Here is a 16,023-nt window from a genome sequence, read left to right on the forward strand (position 1 = left end):
GCTTAGTCTGAATCAGTCGGATCGTCTGACTGCCCCCCCATTTCTGTTGCCAAAATTCTGATCGCATGTGACATATAACCCTGTGAAATGCGTACATCGGAAATTGTCGGATATTCAGACAATAGTACGGTCCGCGGATCCATAGTAAATGAGCCCCATTGTAGGCGGAGCCAGTCCACCAAGAGCCATCAATAAAACAGAGATGTTGTAAACTCATGGTTCCTAAGAAGAACTCCAAAAGCAGCAGCAGCTTCCTCTGAGGGCTAGAAGGGCTGTCATTTGGCTCTCAGTGGCAGGAGAAAAGTCCTCTGGATAGCAGGAATAAAAGTATTTCAGCCAGTGAGCTGGGTTGAGTCTGTGTTGAGTCTGTTGCTTCAGCTGCACAATAGCAGCAGTTTGTTCTCTCAGAAGACAGACAGGGCCTATGTTTATAGATTTGCTTCCTCTAGACCAGTGATGTCAAACTTTTTAGAGACCGAGTGCCCAAACTACAACAAAGACCCGCTTATTTATCCCAAAGTGCCAACACAGAAATTTAATTTGTGATTTATACTCCCTGCTCTGTCACAGTTTTCATTGATACCAGCGCTCTGAGAACACCAATAAAGCAGAAAATAGTCCCAGGTAGAGCTGTCCACAGCAAGTCCTGGCTGTCTGGGACTGCAGGAAGTTACCTGGAGTCATCTCTGGTGATGGCCTGAGTGCCCACAGAAAAGGGCTCTGAGTGCCACCTCTGGCACCAGTGCCATAGGTTAGCCATCACTGCTCTAGACAGTTCTGGGCTGCCAACAAATGAAGACCTGCAAAACCTCAGGAAAGTTACAAGGGTTACTTCCATAATGTAAACAAAACCATTTAACCCTTAGGTTACAAACAGACAGACATATAAATGATACACATTGTAGAAGCCTATTCTCAGCAGTTGGTGGTGGTGTTGTACCATTGAGCTTTACCAGGGGATTACATATGCTATATTAGTCCTTAAAAATTGTGAGTTGGAGCCTGAAATTAACTAGTAACCTGAGATGCTATAAAAACTTGTCCTTTCCAATTTCAAGTCACAGGGTCTCCACAGAGGAGTGTCAGCCCTGTTTTTTAGTAAAATTAATTAAAGTTCCCACATAAATAATATTACAAAAAGTGACTAATATGACAATTACTTTTTAAATTCTTCAAAATTATGCTACAGTAAGTGAAATTATGTTTATATGTGTATGTTTATGCCACTCTTATTATGTTACCATACAAGTGTATGGTACTTCTTAATGGCCACAATTTAAGCTTTAATTCTATAGATTCTATAGATCTGGATTTCATTTGTTGCATTTGCAAATTTGATTGCAGGTTTTGATAGATTATAGTTACAGTGTATCAGCACTCAGCATATATAAAACAGATTTTTACATCTTGACTTTTTCTAAAATAATCTTAGAAATCTAAAATATAATGCAATCCTAGAATCATGAGGATCCCTTTAAACAAAAAGGTAGTACAGATTCCAAAAATGCACAGTTCAGCCACACACAGCTCTGCTGGAAGCTGGCAGAGATGCACGGCATGACTTCAATGGATCTTAAAATTACAGGGAAAGCATTCTTTCTGCTATGCCAATGGTCTCTCCATGTGATATCAGTAATCTGGAACAGGTGACATTCAGAATATAAATCATTGTGGCCTAGAAACATAAAAGGGCACTGAAAACTTAAGATGCAAAAATACACTAAAATCATGGTATCATACTCCAATCCGCTCACTTAGGCTACCTGATCTCCGTTGCAGATTCTGTCAAAAATACACTCAGACCTAATTGCTTTATTCTAGTCAATAAGGTCCATTTGGTCCCATTGGTGTCCATCCAACTCTGCTGTTTGTTACTACTTTTGAAGTTCATATGGTATGCTACTGCATTTTGTGTTCATGGTCTATAAAAAACACATACTTTGCCCGCTCTGGCTCCCGTATTGCTCTGGTACTTCCGATTTCATGTTCTGTACCCGACCAGAAGTTCCCAGGAGTCCACTTAATTAATGAGTGACTTCCTTGGACCAGGGGGAAATACTGTAAAACAAATGTGATGCCCTATGAGGCCTAAATAGATTAAGGGATTAATTATGAATTAATAAAATTAAACTTGGATTTTACATTTTTCTGTATTTTATATGTATATTTTTGTCCACAATGCACATTACCTGTGTAATGTATATGGCAGTACTTCAGTGTAGACTCTCTGTAAATAAGTGTACAGGCAGTCCCCGGGTTACATACAAGATAGGGTCTGTAGGTTTGTTCTTAAAGAGAACCCGTCATGCAAAATAACCCCCCTAAACTAAATATATTTTCATAAACTGCCATTAGAGAGCATTGCCCCTGTTGGTGATATATTCCTCTACAGCGGCCATCTTGGGGGGGGGGGGTATGTTGCCCACTCAGAAGCTATAGAGTTAAATTTTTTAATTCAGCTATTTTTCTTATTTAAACTGTTGTTTACCTTTTGACAATATCCTTGACATATCTTACTGTCCTTCAGGCCTCTACATTCTTGTTATTTATTTTGGTTATGAAGAAGCTTCTAGGAGCCATTGTGTAGATAAGCATGGCTGTAAACAAGGCCTATTCATTTTTCCCAGAATGTGCTGGTAAAAAAACATAATGGCCAATAGAATCTAAGTGCCTTATCTCCTTTCATACAACACCCCAAATGGTGATTTCTATGTGCTAAAATACAGCTGTGTCTGTTTGAAATAAACAGTTTGATTTGAGTGAATCTAAAGACTGAACTGTGTCTTTCTTTTACTCTGTCATCTCACTGACGGCAGCTATCTCATCCTCCCTCAAAGGGTTAATTAGGACTCACCTTACAAATGTCAAGAGGGCTGTTGGGGCCCTGCATAAAAAATCCCTATCACCCCTAACCCTTCATTGTCCCTCTACATGCCTGTAAACCTAAGCAATGATGTCCTAAAGCTGTATGTAAATGACCTGTGAAATGTCCAATGAGTCATTAGCATATTCAAGCTGTCCAGCTTATTCATGAGTGGGAGGCATAACCACACCCCCAGTGACAGCTGCTCCATGCAATGCCTGCTCCATGTGCTTGCTGGTGGCCACGCCCCCTGCAGCCTGTGTGTGTGTGTAGGAGAGATACAACAGCTCCAGGCTGCAGCCATGTTATAGCAGAACATGTCAGGCACTTGTGTAGCTGATGTCTGTGTCTCTATGTATTAGGAGGGAGAGCATGTCAGCAGATGTAGCAAACACACTAGCAATGCTTTACTATACATTACACACAGACATGAGCAGGGGGAGGAGAGGGGAGGGGTAACAGGAGTGACATTACTGCCTCTGACCATGTGACCAGCCTCATTTACATAATAAAGAAAATATTATTTTATAATGATTAATGTATGAATTGACTAGATAAAGGCTGGGATGGATCCTTGTGAGCTGCTCTAACAGGTAGAGGTGACAGAAATGGTGACAGAGACCTGATGACAGGTGTCCTTTAAGTTGAATTTGTATGTAAGTCGGAACTGTATATTTTATCCTTGTAATCCCAGCCACAACTTTTTTGGTCTCTGTGACAATTGAATTTTAAAAATGTTGGGTTGTCATAAGAACCAGGATTAACAATAAAGCTTCATTGCTTTGATAACTGTTACAGCTGTTTATTGTAGCCTAGGGCTAAAGCACAATAAATTACCAATATCCAGTGGTCCTTTGTAACTAGGGGTCTTATGTAAGTCAAGTGTTCTTAAGTAGGGGACCATCTGTATAATTATTAGATCCATGGTAAACCAGCAAACACCTTAGTATTTGGGAAGGTTGAAAGCAATTACTGTTAATATCCATGGATAGTGCAGCGTGGTTAGGGGTGAACCCAAACATAAGCCGGGTCCGTCAGGTGTTCTACACTGAGAAAAGACCTGGGCTTGCTGTCCCTCTCTTTTTTAAGCAGTCTTGTATCCCTGCCAAAGACTGGGAGTCCGGGGTCAATGGAAGAGTATCCCGGTCTAAGCTTCTTCTTCTGGTTGTTGAGACTGGCAGTCTTCTCCTCTTTTTCTTGACTGCAAGCAGTGTTGGACTGGCCCACCAGAGCATCAGAGAATCCTCCGGTGGGCCCCAGTTTCTAACACTTTATAATGGGCCCCATAGATCTTCATTTAGAAGTGAATGAAGTAATCACAGGATAGTATGATCTATTTCATACAGGACAATTCCAATATTATAGATTATTAGATCTTTTTGTTGATACATCCTACATGATATGGTATTATATGGTTGAAGTGTGGGCCCTCAAGATCACCACCTCTGGTAGGCCCAACACATGCCAGTCCAGCACTGACTGCAAGACACTAGGGACTGTTCTCTTTATATTCCTTCTATTTTAGCGCAAACAACGACAAAGCATTCTCCCATTGACTAACAATATATTCTGCTATAATATTCTATGGCAGAAAGGTTCTAAACAACTTTCCAGACAGTACCTGGTGAGGCCATCTACTTTTCTGGTAAACATGTTTTTTCCTGAAAAACAATTTCTACTATAGCTGTGTTCAGTGCTCCTATTGATGCAGGACGCTACATTAGCAATGCACACCCAGTAATGTCAATGTCTTGCCCATGAGGGAATTTTCAAGTTAAATACATGTATTTTTGTGAGATCTATCTGCAAGGTATCTGTAATATGTCATATGAGCAGCAATGACACATTGAAAACAATAAGAGGTGGATTCAGGCTAGTTTAAATCAGAAAAATCTGCATGTCAAGTGTGAATATACTCCAACCCAGTCCATCCTGATCCCTGGTGCAACCGTTCTCTACCAGCTTTTTCCTGGGCATAATAGTTCAACTAGTTTAGGACATACAAGCAGAGACTGGGTTATAAAATATAGCTGTGATATATTAAAAATAGTATTATCCTTTACATTTAGAGATCAATTGTTATCAGCAATCTAGAACATAGCAATGGACAAAGCATTTAATCATATTTATGAAGACTTTCATTTCTGTAAAGTGCATGGAGCAGAGAGAAGACTGCAGTCTGCACAGGATATTATTATCTCAGCTAATAATGCATTGTGCTCAGGGTGACCGGCTGGGCAGGGAATAGGCAGAGGGAGGGCGCAGCTAAACTGGGATCACAAAGTCAGCTGAACGCTGAGAGATAAAATATTCCATGATAGGCGAGAGGACGCAAGGAGAGCAGCAGTCATTTCACAGCAGTCAAATTCACAGTCAAATTCACCTAAGGAAGAACATAATAAATATTCTACAATAAAGCTACAAAATGGGCAAAACAAATTCATGTATGCATTATTTTGTACCAAGCACACATACACACAGGTGTGTCTCTTGAAACAGGATCTGTCCTTCCTTTATCTTCTAATGGTCTTGTTTTGGAGAAACCGTCTTTTTGAATTATGCCATTGATCCTCAGGGGCTCCAGTTTACGTCACAGAAGCCCCTTCTGCCCGTGTCATCCTTAATTATGCATGCGCAACATCCCCCACCGAGGCCTAGCCTTTTTCTCGGGGCCTGGAGGCAGCCGGGGCCCAGAATACCGGAGTGGCTGGCGGTTGCGGCCTAGGCACGCTGCAAGTAACGAACAACTGCAAGCAACGAGCCAAACAATCTGGTTACATATGCCGGATTGTTGGAGATTCCGGATTGCTGGAGTGGTCATGGAGAGTGATCCTCAGGAGTAGATTCACCAACCTGGAAGTAGGTGCAGGCTGGGAGGTAGCTATGTCCAGGTATGGAAGCTGCAGCTTTGTCCTGGGTGTTCTTTGTGTGGGACTGCAGGTGTGTCACACAATCTCTCTGGTCACTGAGAGTCTGTGCTCTATAGTCAGAGCTGAGGCCTAGGAACTCCTCATGTGGTGAGATATGGGCCTAAAGAGTTGTCTCTGGTAAGAGACTTGGGTTCCAAGAGGCCTTGCCCCTTCCTGTCCAGGGGTTTTGTTATTCCCTGGTCAGGTGGTGGCTCACTCTCCAATCACACTCCAGTACACATAAAGGAATATCATTGGATAAGAAACAACACATACTTTAACCCTACTGAGGCCTAACACTGACTGCCTTCTCACTGAGACGAGTTGTGCAGGCTCAACTGCTGGGCAGATACAGATGAAGGGCCTAATTCGCAACATTCCACTGTCTATACGTTGGCAGGGGTGTTGCACATGCCTTTCTTTGGCATTAGCGCTTGGCTCCTCCGTCCTCAGCCAGAGAACCAGTGACATCATAAATAGTAGATGACAGAGACAGAAGGGGTTTCTGTGACATAGACAGGAACCACTGAGACTCATTTTCATAACTTTTAAAGGAAATTAACCACTTAAAAAAAACAAAAAAAGCTAAGGACACTCACCTCCGCTCCTCTTCATCTTGATCCTTTCATCTTGTCTCCACTAAGCTTGACACACAAGGATCACTTTAAAAAAAACATATAATTAGTAGCACGGAGCTCGGGGACAAGATGTCCGGTGCTCCGGGCTGCTAAATATGCACGCCACCGCACCAGCATGGGCTAGGGAGGTGATTATTAATTATGCACGCCTTCTCATCTCCCTCTCCCATGTGGGAGGGAGGTGACGTCACATGGGACGATCTCTGTATAGAAGCAAAAGCTGGTAATATTAAGCAGAGCTGCGAGTGAACAGGAGTGTGGAGTGAGGTGAGTATATTTGGTTTATTAGTAAAAAAAAAAGGGTTTATATACCTGGACAACCCCTTTAAATCTGAATCCAGCTGTAACTTTCAGACTGCGATTTCCCCACAGTAGTTTGGAGAAAGTAGAAGATGAAGTAGTTTTTTTCTACAATGATGAAACAGGATAATACCTTGAAAACAATAAATACATACTGGAACACTGAGATATTAGTCCTTGCATAATTTAGTTAGGGATATATTCATTAAAAGTCCCAACATAAGCTAATAGTAAACAATAGACCACAATGTGAACTAATGTATGTAAACAATGTAAAGTAAACTAATAGACCACAGGCACTATGAATCCCGGAAAAGTTGACATTATAGAAATGTTAGGCTTCACTGTTCTTCTTCCATTATGAGCACTTATGTACAATATCAGCACAACTCCATCCATTTTATATTTCAGTGTCTATAAGTTATCTATCCCCTTTCTCATGTACTAACAGTCACTATTTCTGAAGAGTGTTAGATTTCACCCTCCCCGTACAGAAGTGCTATGGTGCTCCCCACAATCTGTACCTAGAGATGCAGCTTTGTATAGGAACCAGTGACTGACCATAAAAAATGAACACAATTAGTCAAAAAATAATTTTTCGCAGTAGTACGCATCCAGTTATCACATATAACCGCAGTATCAACTGGAATGAGGCATATGCTGAAATGACGTCTGTCAGATATTAGAAGCAGTAATTGTAGGAGCGTTTATGCCTCTTGTTAGCGCACTTCATTATAACATCTAACAGTATTTTGATTAAAATAATTAAATCATTACTGACTGCAATTGTGTCATCAATGTAGAGTTCTCTGCAACTGCTCAGCTCTCGCTCTTATATAACTAATCGTTACCTGCTAGGAAAAATCATTGGATTCATGGTAAAGCCATACATTAGACAGCCATCAACCAACACAGCTGTATCTCCTGATACCACCATGCATTCCCTGCCATACAAGATGGGTGGCGCTGTACCTGCATTAGTTGTTTAAAATAAATGTGAAATCAAATTGCCATATCTATCTAGAACAGAAGTCCCCAACCCCCGGAAACAGAACCAGGCCCGACTTTGTCACATATGTGATGACTTCAGCCTGCCTGCCAGTTTCAAAACTTGAGAACTGGGAAGAGAACCGCTGCCCGGGAACGGGGTAAGGTGAGTTTTTATTAGAGATTGAGATTGAAGATGCAGGATGGATATAGCAGAAAAGATGGCATTATAAGTGCTAAAGGAAAGTGGGAATAAATCAGAATACAGGCGGTCCCCTACAACCGACTTACAGACAACCCATAGTTACAGACAGACCCCTCTAACCTCTGGTGAAGCTTTCAGAATGCTTTACCATAGTCCCAGATTGCAGTAATCAGCTGTAAGGTGTCTGTAATGAAGCTTTATTGATAATCCTTGGTCCCATTACAGCAAAAAATGTTTAAACTCCAATTGTCACTGGGGCCAAACTTTTTTTGTCTGGATCTACAATTATAAAATATACAGTTTCGACTTACATACAAATTCAACGTAAGAACAAACCTCCGGACCCTATCTTGTACGTAACCTGGGGACTGTCTGTATTATAGAATGGGAGGCATTGTATGTGAGGTTGTAGAGAAGATCAGGGGGATTGTAAATGGGGTCAACAGAAAAGGGGGAGTTATATAGTGCGAGGGACAGAAATTAGGGGATTTTTTTCTGGGCACATTAGGAATTGGATTAGGGACAGGTAAAGGTGGGGCTCAAAAACTGGAAACACCAATAGTTTTTGAAAATATCCAAGAAACTGAAATAGTTGTAATGATCAGATGTCCACATACTTTTGACCATATACTTGCAGCTATTGGCACATGAGCGATGGGTTAAAGTGCACAAGCTGAAAATGTCAGTGACATGTTCAATCTTTCATGTTTGTTCAGTAGGAGGAATGGACAGATAAGATAAAGAAAATACATAAACACAACAGGTGGAAGCTTTATAATGACACTGAGGTACATGTCATAATAGGTGTGGTAATAAGAGCCTAAGTACAATTTCCGTCACCTAAGACATAGTAGTTTATAGAAGGTTGAATTTAGATTTTGTGAAAAACAAAAAGACAAAGCTATTAAAAGAATGTCACAATTCCCTCGTTATTAAGCATAAAAGCTGATGTGGGTGGAAACATGAAAAATAGCAATATTTCTGGACATTATTCTGCATTTGGGGAAGGATTCTTATTTGGCTCTATCCCCAATTCTCAATTGTCCCTGAACTAGTGGGTGGAGACTAATTGTTAACACGTCTCCCTTAAACAACACATGGCGATAACAGTAGGTATTGCTTAATTTGGTTCAGTGAAAGTCAAATTTTAAGGAGTTTGCTAAATAGAAATGGAATACAGGTAAAAAACAAAAAAAAACACATGCCTCAAACATAAATGTAACACTGGAAGTTATACAGGGTACACACATTATAAAATAGCTCCCTACACAAAGATGAGGTCATTTTACTGATTCCTATGTTCCTATACTGCATTTGCTTTTTTAAGGCTGTCAGCTCATGTGTCCTTTGAAAATATAAGTGTATTACTACAGTAAAATCTCTTTAAGAAAGCAGATGGCCTTTTCTTTAAAGCGTAACTATATAGTTATAGTGATTTTACCAAATTACTATTGATGACTAGAGATGAACGGACCCAATGTTTGAATTCGGGTCGGGGGTTTAGGTTCGGCCAAGTGACCTGGACATATTACCGGATTGGTAAACCATTCCAGCAATTTGACGCCCCTAGCAACGAGCAATGGCTATGATTGGCCGGGAGTCATTTTTCTTCATTGTTTAGAGGAACTGACTTTTTTGTATTTTTATTTTTTAATAATACAAAGGGGCTCATTTACTAAGGGTCGTGCGGCTCACTTTCATCGGACTGTGCACCTTTTTCGTGTCACAAGCGGTGTGCACCGCTAAAAAGAAGGTGAACTCTGTCGGACCTGAGCGGGGAAGCGACACATGCAGGATATTGGGTGCACGATCTTAGTGAATCGCTGCACAGTGCATTATCATTGGTCAATGCACTTTCGGGAACTCCAGCGGATGGTAAGTAAATGTGCCCCAAAGAGTATGAGTACTATATAATAATATTGCTTCCTTTGGGACTGTCAGACCCTTTGCCCTTTTGTGTTATAAAGGACATGCAAGCCTGTTTTTTGTTTGGTGGTCTGTAATTGAAAACAATGGAAACATTTAAAAGAAAGTTTTAAAAAACGTATTTTTTTAAAAAAAAAAAGGTGGATAACTCCTTAAACAGAGGGATTCATGGTGTATAGCTGTTGGGAGCTATGGCTTATACTTGAGTTAATATGTTTTTCCAGTATTTTGTGAAATTAGGTGTCTCAGCTTATACACGGGTCGGCTTATGTTCCAGTATATAAGGTTGTTTCATCAGTGCTTTTCTTAAATTAAAAATTATATATGGCACAGATATAAATAGAAAGTAATAAATACGGACGATATTACATATGCAATTCTTCTGCAATGTGTAGTGTTGTTAAATTATTTACAATACAATATTGTTCCTTTGGACAAATGACAATTTTTTTAGAATTATGCATTATCAGCCTTTTAGTGAAGCCTGCCTTTCTCAATATACATAGAAGAGCCAGGAAAAGATAGCCCTCATACAGATCTATGATGCGCATGACAATTGAGGTGCATGCTTACAATGGAATTAAAGTTCATATTAATTCGACACAAGTTGGAGCATTTCTATTATTTGCTCCTGACACATTCGTAAGTTTTCATCCTGCACACTTGGGCTTGTTTATAAAAAGAAAAAAAAAATATTAATTTTTTATTCCCCTAAAACAGTAAAGCGAACCTGTCCCCAGATTTTACCCCACTAAACTACCAACTCCCTCAGAAAGGGTATGCAATATCCTTTCTAGAATTCCCTCTTTTATGAAAAATCTCACCCGTTTACCAATAAAAAAAAATCCATGTGAAAATAACAAGAGAAGTGTCATATTTGCCAGATGTGAGTCAAGTTTAGAGGCTGTAGGGGAAGTGTAAATTCAGATGCACCTATATTCTGTTCTATTTTGCCTAGGAACATTTGCCTAGATTGTGGTGTCATATTAAAGATAATAATTTCATCTTTCATTGCATCAGGCTTGTAGTTCTGGGTTCTACAGAACCCCAGGTACTGACAGTTAAAGAAAATTTGTGGAACTTTACCTGTAGCTCAAATCTGCCTGTATCTCCATTTCTGTAGCTCATAGAACCACAAGCCTGATGCAAGGCTTGGGATTCTTATCTTTAATATGACACCATCATATTTCTAGGTACTATAGAATTGCTGGCTCCAACAATGACTCAACTGTGCTCATTTTCACTTTGGAGGAAACTTTGTATAGGCAAACAGCCTATGAAGTATCCCACGTGTGCATCAAAAATTGGGCAAAGAAACGTGTTATAAAACTAGATGTACAGGAAAAGTGACGGATTTCCAAGCGTCGCCTAAATTGTGCGCCCAAAAAAAGAACAATTTGTGGGTGTCATAAAAATACCAATATTGTGGTCCATGCTTAATAAATATGGTGCAACCTGCGTAGTAAAGTCAATAATAAATGGCCCCCAGATGAATAGTTTTTATAGACCTATTCTTGAATTTGGGATAGTGAGGAGTACTGATGTTAGGAGACCAGTCATTGCCCTTAGTAGCATCATGACGCCATTGATGTAATAATACTTGACTGCCAGATATAATGTACTGTTGCTGTAATAATTTTTTATATCAACGTCTGTAAGGTGCCAATACGGCGGGCAGGGGCATTCACGCCCCCACCTTCTGATTGCCCTCTGCCCGTCCCAACATGCCTAATGCAGGCGAAAAAAACAAAAAAATTGCGAAAAAGGGGCTTGTAATAGGTTCTCTCCAGTTGTCCGGTGGAGAGGGCATGATAAATGTAGGCCAATGAGTCCATATGTGTTCCATTTATTCCTGCAGATGAAGCTGAGGAACCAGGTGTTTTGCCATTTAATTTTTGCAATTCCATGGAAACCCAAATACAATACTGACCAAAAAGAGAGTGAAAATGGATACATTGGGGCAGATTTACTTACCCGGCCCATTCACGATCCAGCACCGCCTTCTCTGCGTTGCATTCGGGTCCGGCCGGGATTCACTAAGGCAGTTCCTCCGCCGTCCACCAGGTGACGCTGCTGCGCTGAAGAGCATTGGAACGCGCTGGAGTTCACCGAGGCCGGCTGAGTGAAGGTAAGTGCAAGCTCCACCACACATTTTCCGTTTTTAAATGCGGCGGTTTTTCCGAATACGTCGGGTTTTCGTTCGGCCACGCCCCCCCCCCCCCATTTCTGTCGCGCGCATGCCGGCGCGATGCGCCACAGTCCGATCGCGTGCACCAAAATCCCGGGGCAATACAGGGATAATCGGCGCAAATCGGAAATATTCGGGTAACACGTCAGGGAACCGCGAATCGGGCCCTTAGTAAATGACCCCCATTGTTTTGCAACGTACACACCAGTGTAAATGAGCTCTGACACTAAGGAACCTCGGCTATCCCTGGATAGACATTCAGTAACTTTCCCATGAAACTGTCATGGAATGACCCTGAAAAAGGTCACTCAGGTCTGGAACCTTTTTCCACGTTGCTTGTCTCTATGAGAAGTCTGATGTGTTCATACTGTAAACCCAAAGAAAATAGAAAGCACATATCCCTTGAAACCATGTTTTGTTTTTATTCAATCTTTATCAAGATTGACTAATAGGATAAAAACAGATAAAAACTTCATCTACTTTCACATATACTCGATCACAAGTTCAAAACATAAGCTGGATGTTTGAAGCAATGAGCGCCTTCAATTTTGTTTTCATACTGAAGTGTTCTAGCGTCTCCTGTCATCTCTGAAAGATGTCACCAGTTTGAGATTTAGGTTATGTATTTGTTGAAGGCTGAATTTCCAACATTCTTCACAGATTTCTTGACAAAAAAACAGCTAACAGTATATGAAGCACACCACAGCAAAACCAAATGGGTTAACACTGAAAGTTAATACCATAGACCACAAAAAGTGTGTCACTTGCTGGGCCAACGTGGTTAAGTATTTCTTGTTCACTGACCCTTCACTGATCAGCTGTTTAGGTCTGTGGTGAAGCCTTGTTACTGAAGCTCTTCTCCCTTTGAAATGGGGACTGGGGCCCCAAAAAAGGCGCAGTCAGATGAAAACATGTGGGGCATTTATTAATTTTGGAATTGTTTTTGGGGCACAATTCGTGCTGTTCTTTTCACAGGGATGTTAGATTGTGGTGCAGGAGGTTAATGTTTTGGCGCAGGGTCAAAAAGGGTTAGTCCTGTCTCCACATTCATGAAGGTGAAATAGACCTCTAAAGCTTTAAGGGAGTCATTTATTATCGCCTTTCAAACTGAAAACTGGCAGTGTTTTTTTTCCTCCTTGCACCTTCATTTATGAGGTGTTGGCGCCACAATATTGGTGTTTTCCAGCATTTTCGGCTTGTTCTATTTTTGGGGGCAAAATTTTGGTGCAGCTTGTTAATTCTAAAATTTTCTGACTCTTCGATTTTTCCAAATAGTTTTTTTGGTGCAATTGGTGGTGGAAAAAGAGAGCAGCTAAAAGCAAATCTAGGGAGTTCTAAACCTTTTAGTCCATGCACCAATTCATTAATCCCTTGCACCACAAGCAGCCCACTGAAAAATATAGCATGGTTCTAGCACCACCCTGCACCAAAAATGATAAATGCTTCAAAAATTGGGCAAAAAAATGTGTCAGAAAACTAAATGCGCAGGAAAGCGGTGCCCAAATTGTGCACCCAAAAAGTGAACAACTGTGGCAGAAAAGTACCAATATTGTGGTGCTGACGCTTGATAAATATAGTGCGACAGGCGCAGCAAGGGGCAAAAAAAGCCAGTTTTCCATCTGAAAGTCAATAATGAATTCTATTCTTGAATTTGGGATAGTGAGGGCAGGGTATTACCAGTAATCACCAATAATACTTGACTGTCAGATATAATGTACTGTTGCTGTAATGATTTATTATATAAGCATTTGTAAGGTGCTTATACTTTTGATTTTAGGAACAAGGTTCTTTCCCCTGCATGTATGCAATATGGAGTAGACTGTGAACTGTATTGTAATCTGGGCATCAAAATTGTGACTGGAGAACAAACACTTAATACAGATAGCTATTCCTTTGTTTCCACGGTGCATGGAGGAAGCCTGTGATAGTACCTGGGAGACCATGACTAAGGCCACATGCCAAACTCATAGATCCTTATGGTTTTAAACACAGGTTATTTGTTACCCTTTTTATTTGATCTTTATTATTTTCATTGTATTTCTTGTGAAAACAGTCTATTGTGAACTCTTTTTGCACCCACAGAAGTTAGAAACCACCCATTGTTTTTATTATTAGATAAATAATTCATTGAAGTAATGTAAAAATAAAGAAGCAACTTTCTGTTTTCATTGTAGTAATGGAGATGCAGTGGGAATGTAGTCTAACCCAGTTCACAGTGTACTACTGCATGGTGTCAGCTGTTTCTCCGGCGCGGTGCTGGTGCGGACCCAGTATGGATATTGGGTGTTGCAGGGACAACGGACAACATGTGATTCTGCACCCAATATTGTAAGGACCCTCTAAAACAAGGTCACCGTAAAGTGTTTAGTTGACTTATGTAGATAAATGTATAATGTGCGGTCCAGATATTTCTCTCAGCAAATGTTGGTGTAGGCTAAGGCAGTTCACCTGCACATTCTGGGGCATTCATTATTTCTTTACGTGAGTTTTTTGCGTGTTCTTGGGTCCATAGTTGGTGTTTGGGAAGCCTGGCACAGTCATGAACTGTCAGCACCACATGTTTTCCCAACTCTTACGCCTCTTTGGGTGCAGCTGTGTAATCCCGGCACTTTTCCTGCACATCTAGATGCCCAAAACATTTTTGGCAGCAATTTTTGTGCACAAATAGACTAAACAAAAGCCAGTCTACAAAGTTCTATTTCACCTACATGAATCTGGACACAGTTCAGAACGTTTTCAGTTGTGTGCCAATTCATTAACCCCTTGTGCCACAACCTAACATCTCAGTGTAAATTACTGCACAATTTGTGCTCCAAAAACACGGACCCTGGGAAACTAGTAATCAATGCCACCCATTGCCATCCATTTCAAAATTCCTCTTCGAAAACCTAATGCATTCAGCAATGCGTCTACCAAAGACCAACATGTAGGGTTCTGCAATGTTTTAATAATCGCCTAGATTCCTTCATTCCACTTGACAAACTCTGTAATACAACATTCCCTTTATTACAACTACCCATCTAAGGAACCAGCGTGAAGAATAATACACAGAGATATTTATTGACCTCAGAGGATGAGAAAAAGATTAAAACAATCCCTACTGAAAGAGTATGAGAATGGGATTTCTAATTAGAAAATACATAATGAGAACATCTTCAGATCAAACTGCTTCTTCCTCTCTGAATCTCGGAAAGTGAAAACTGGTTAGCATGTGTTACTACAAAAGCATTTTTGAACTTGTTTTATGCTTTCTCATCACGTTTTTATTGCACACCTCATATATGCCTGAACTAAAGGGAATCCAATCCTGAAAGTAATAGACAAGGCAATGTGACATGTCAGAACATGAAACCTGCTTAAAGGGAATCAACCATTAAAATCAAGAATGGATAAACCAGGGGCACTTACTGATATCCAGGCACAGTGATTGTGGTGATCTTCTTATATTTGTTATCCATGGTTTTCTTCCTTCTAAAATCAACTTTAAAAATTTTGCTAATGAGCCTGAAGGCTCCTAAGGGTGTAACTAGAGCACATCCGTTCTGCAGATTCACAGGCTGTTACACTGTGCAGGGGCACACTGTGAGCCGAAGCTGATTGTGCTGCATTTAGATTACATCAGGAAGAAAGGGGGGAGGAGTGTCGAGGGAGCAGAGGGATGGGTGAAACAGTGTAACAGCCTGTTGAGCTTCAGCAACACCCTTCGAGGTCATTAGCATAGTTTTAAAAGTTGATTTAAAAAGGAAAGAGGACATGAATAAGAAATATAAGATGATTACCACAGTTACGGTGCCCGGATCCATGAGGAAGTACTCTGGTTTATCGTGACGAATTTTGATGGTAGAAGTGTGAAATTATCCTACTTTGAAAATCTTGGTAGGGAGGATTTAGGGACTTGTAGAAGAGAGACTGTCCATTAGTATAATTTTAAAAATTAATTTTAAAAGGAAAGAGGCCATGGATAACAAATATGAGAAGATGACCACAGTCACAGTGCCTGGATCTAT

Source organism: Engystomops pustulosus, chromosome 2 (genome assembly GCF_040894005.1).
Source record: "Engystomops pustulosus chromosome 2, aEngPut4.maternal, whole genome shotgun sequence".
Taxonomy (NCBI): Eukaryota; Metazoa; Chordata; class Amphibia; order Anura; family Leptodactylidae; genus Engystomops; species Engystomops pustulosus.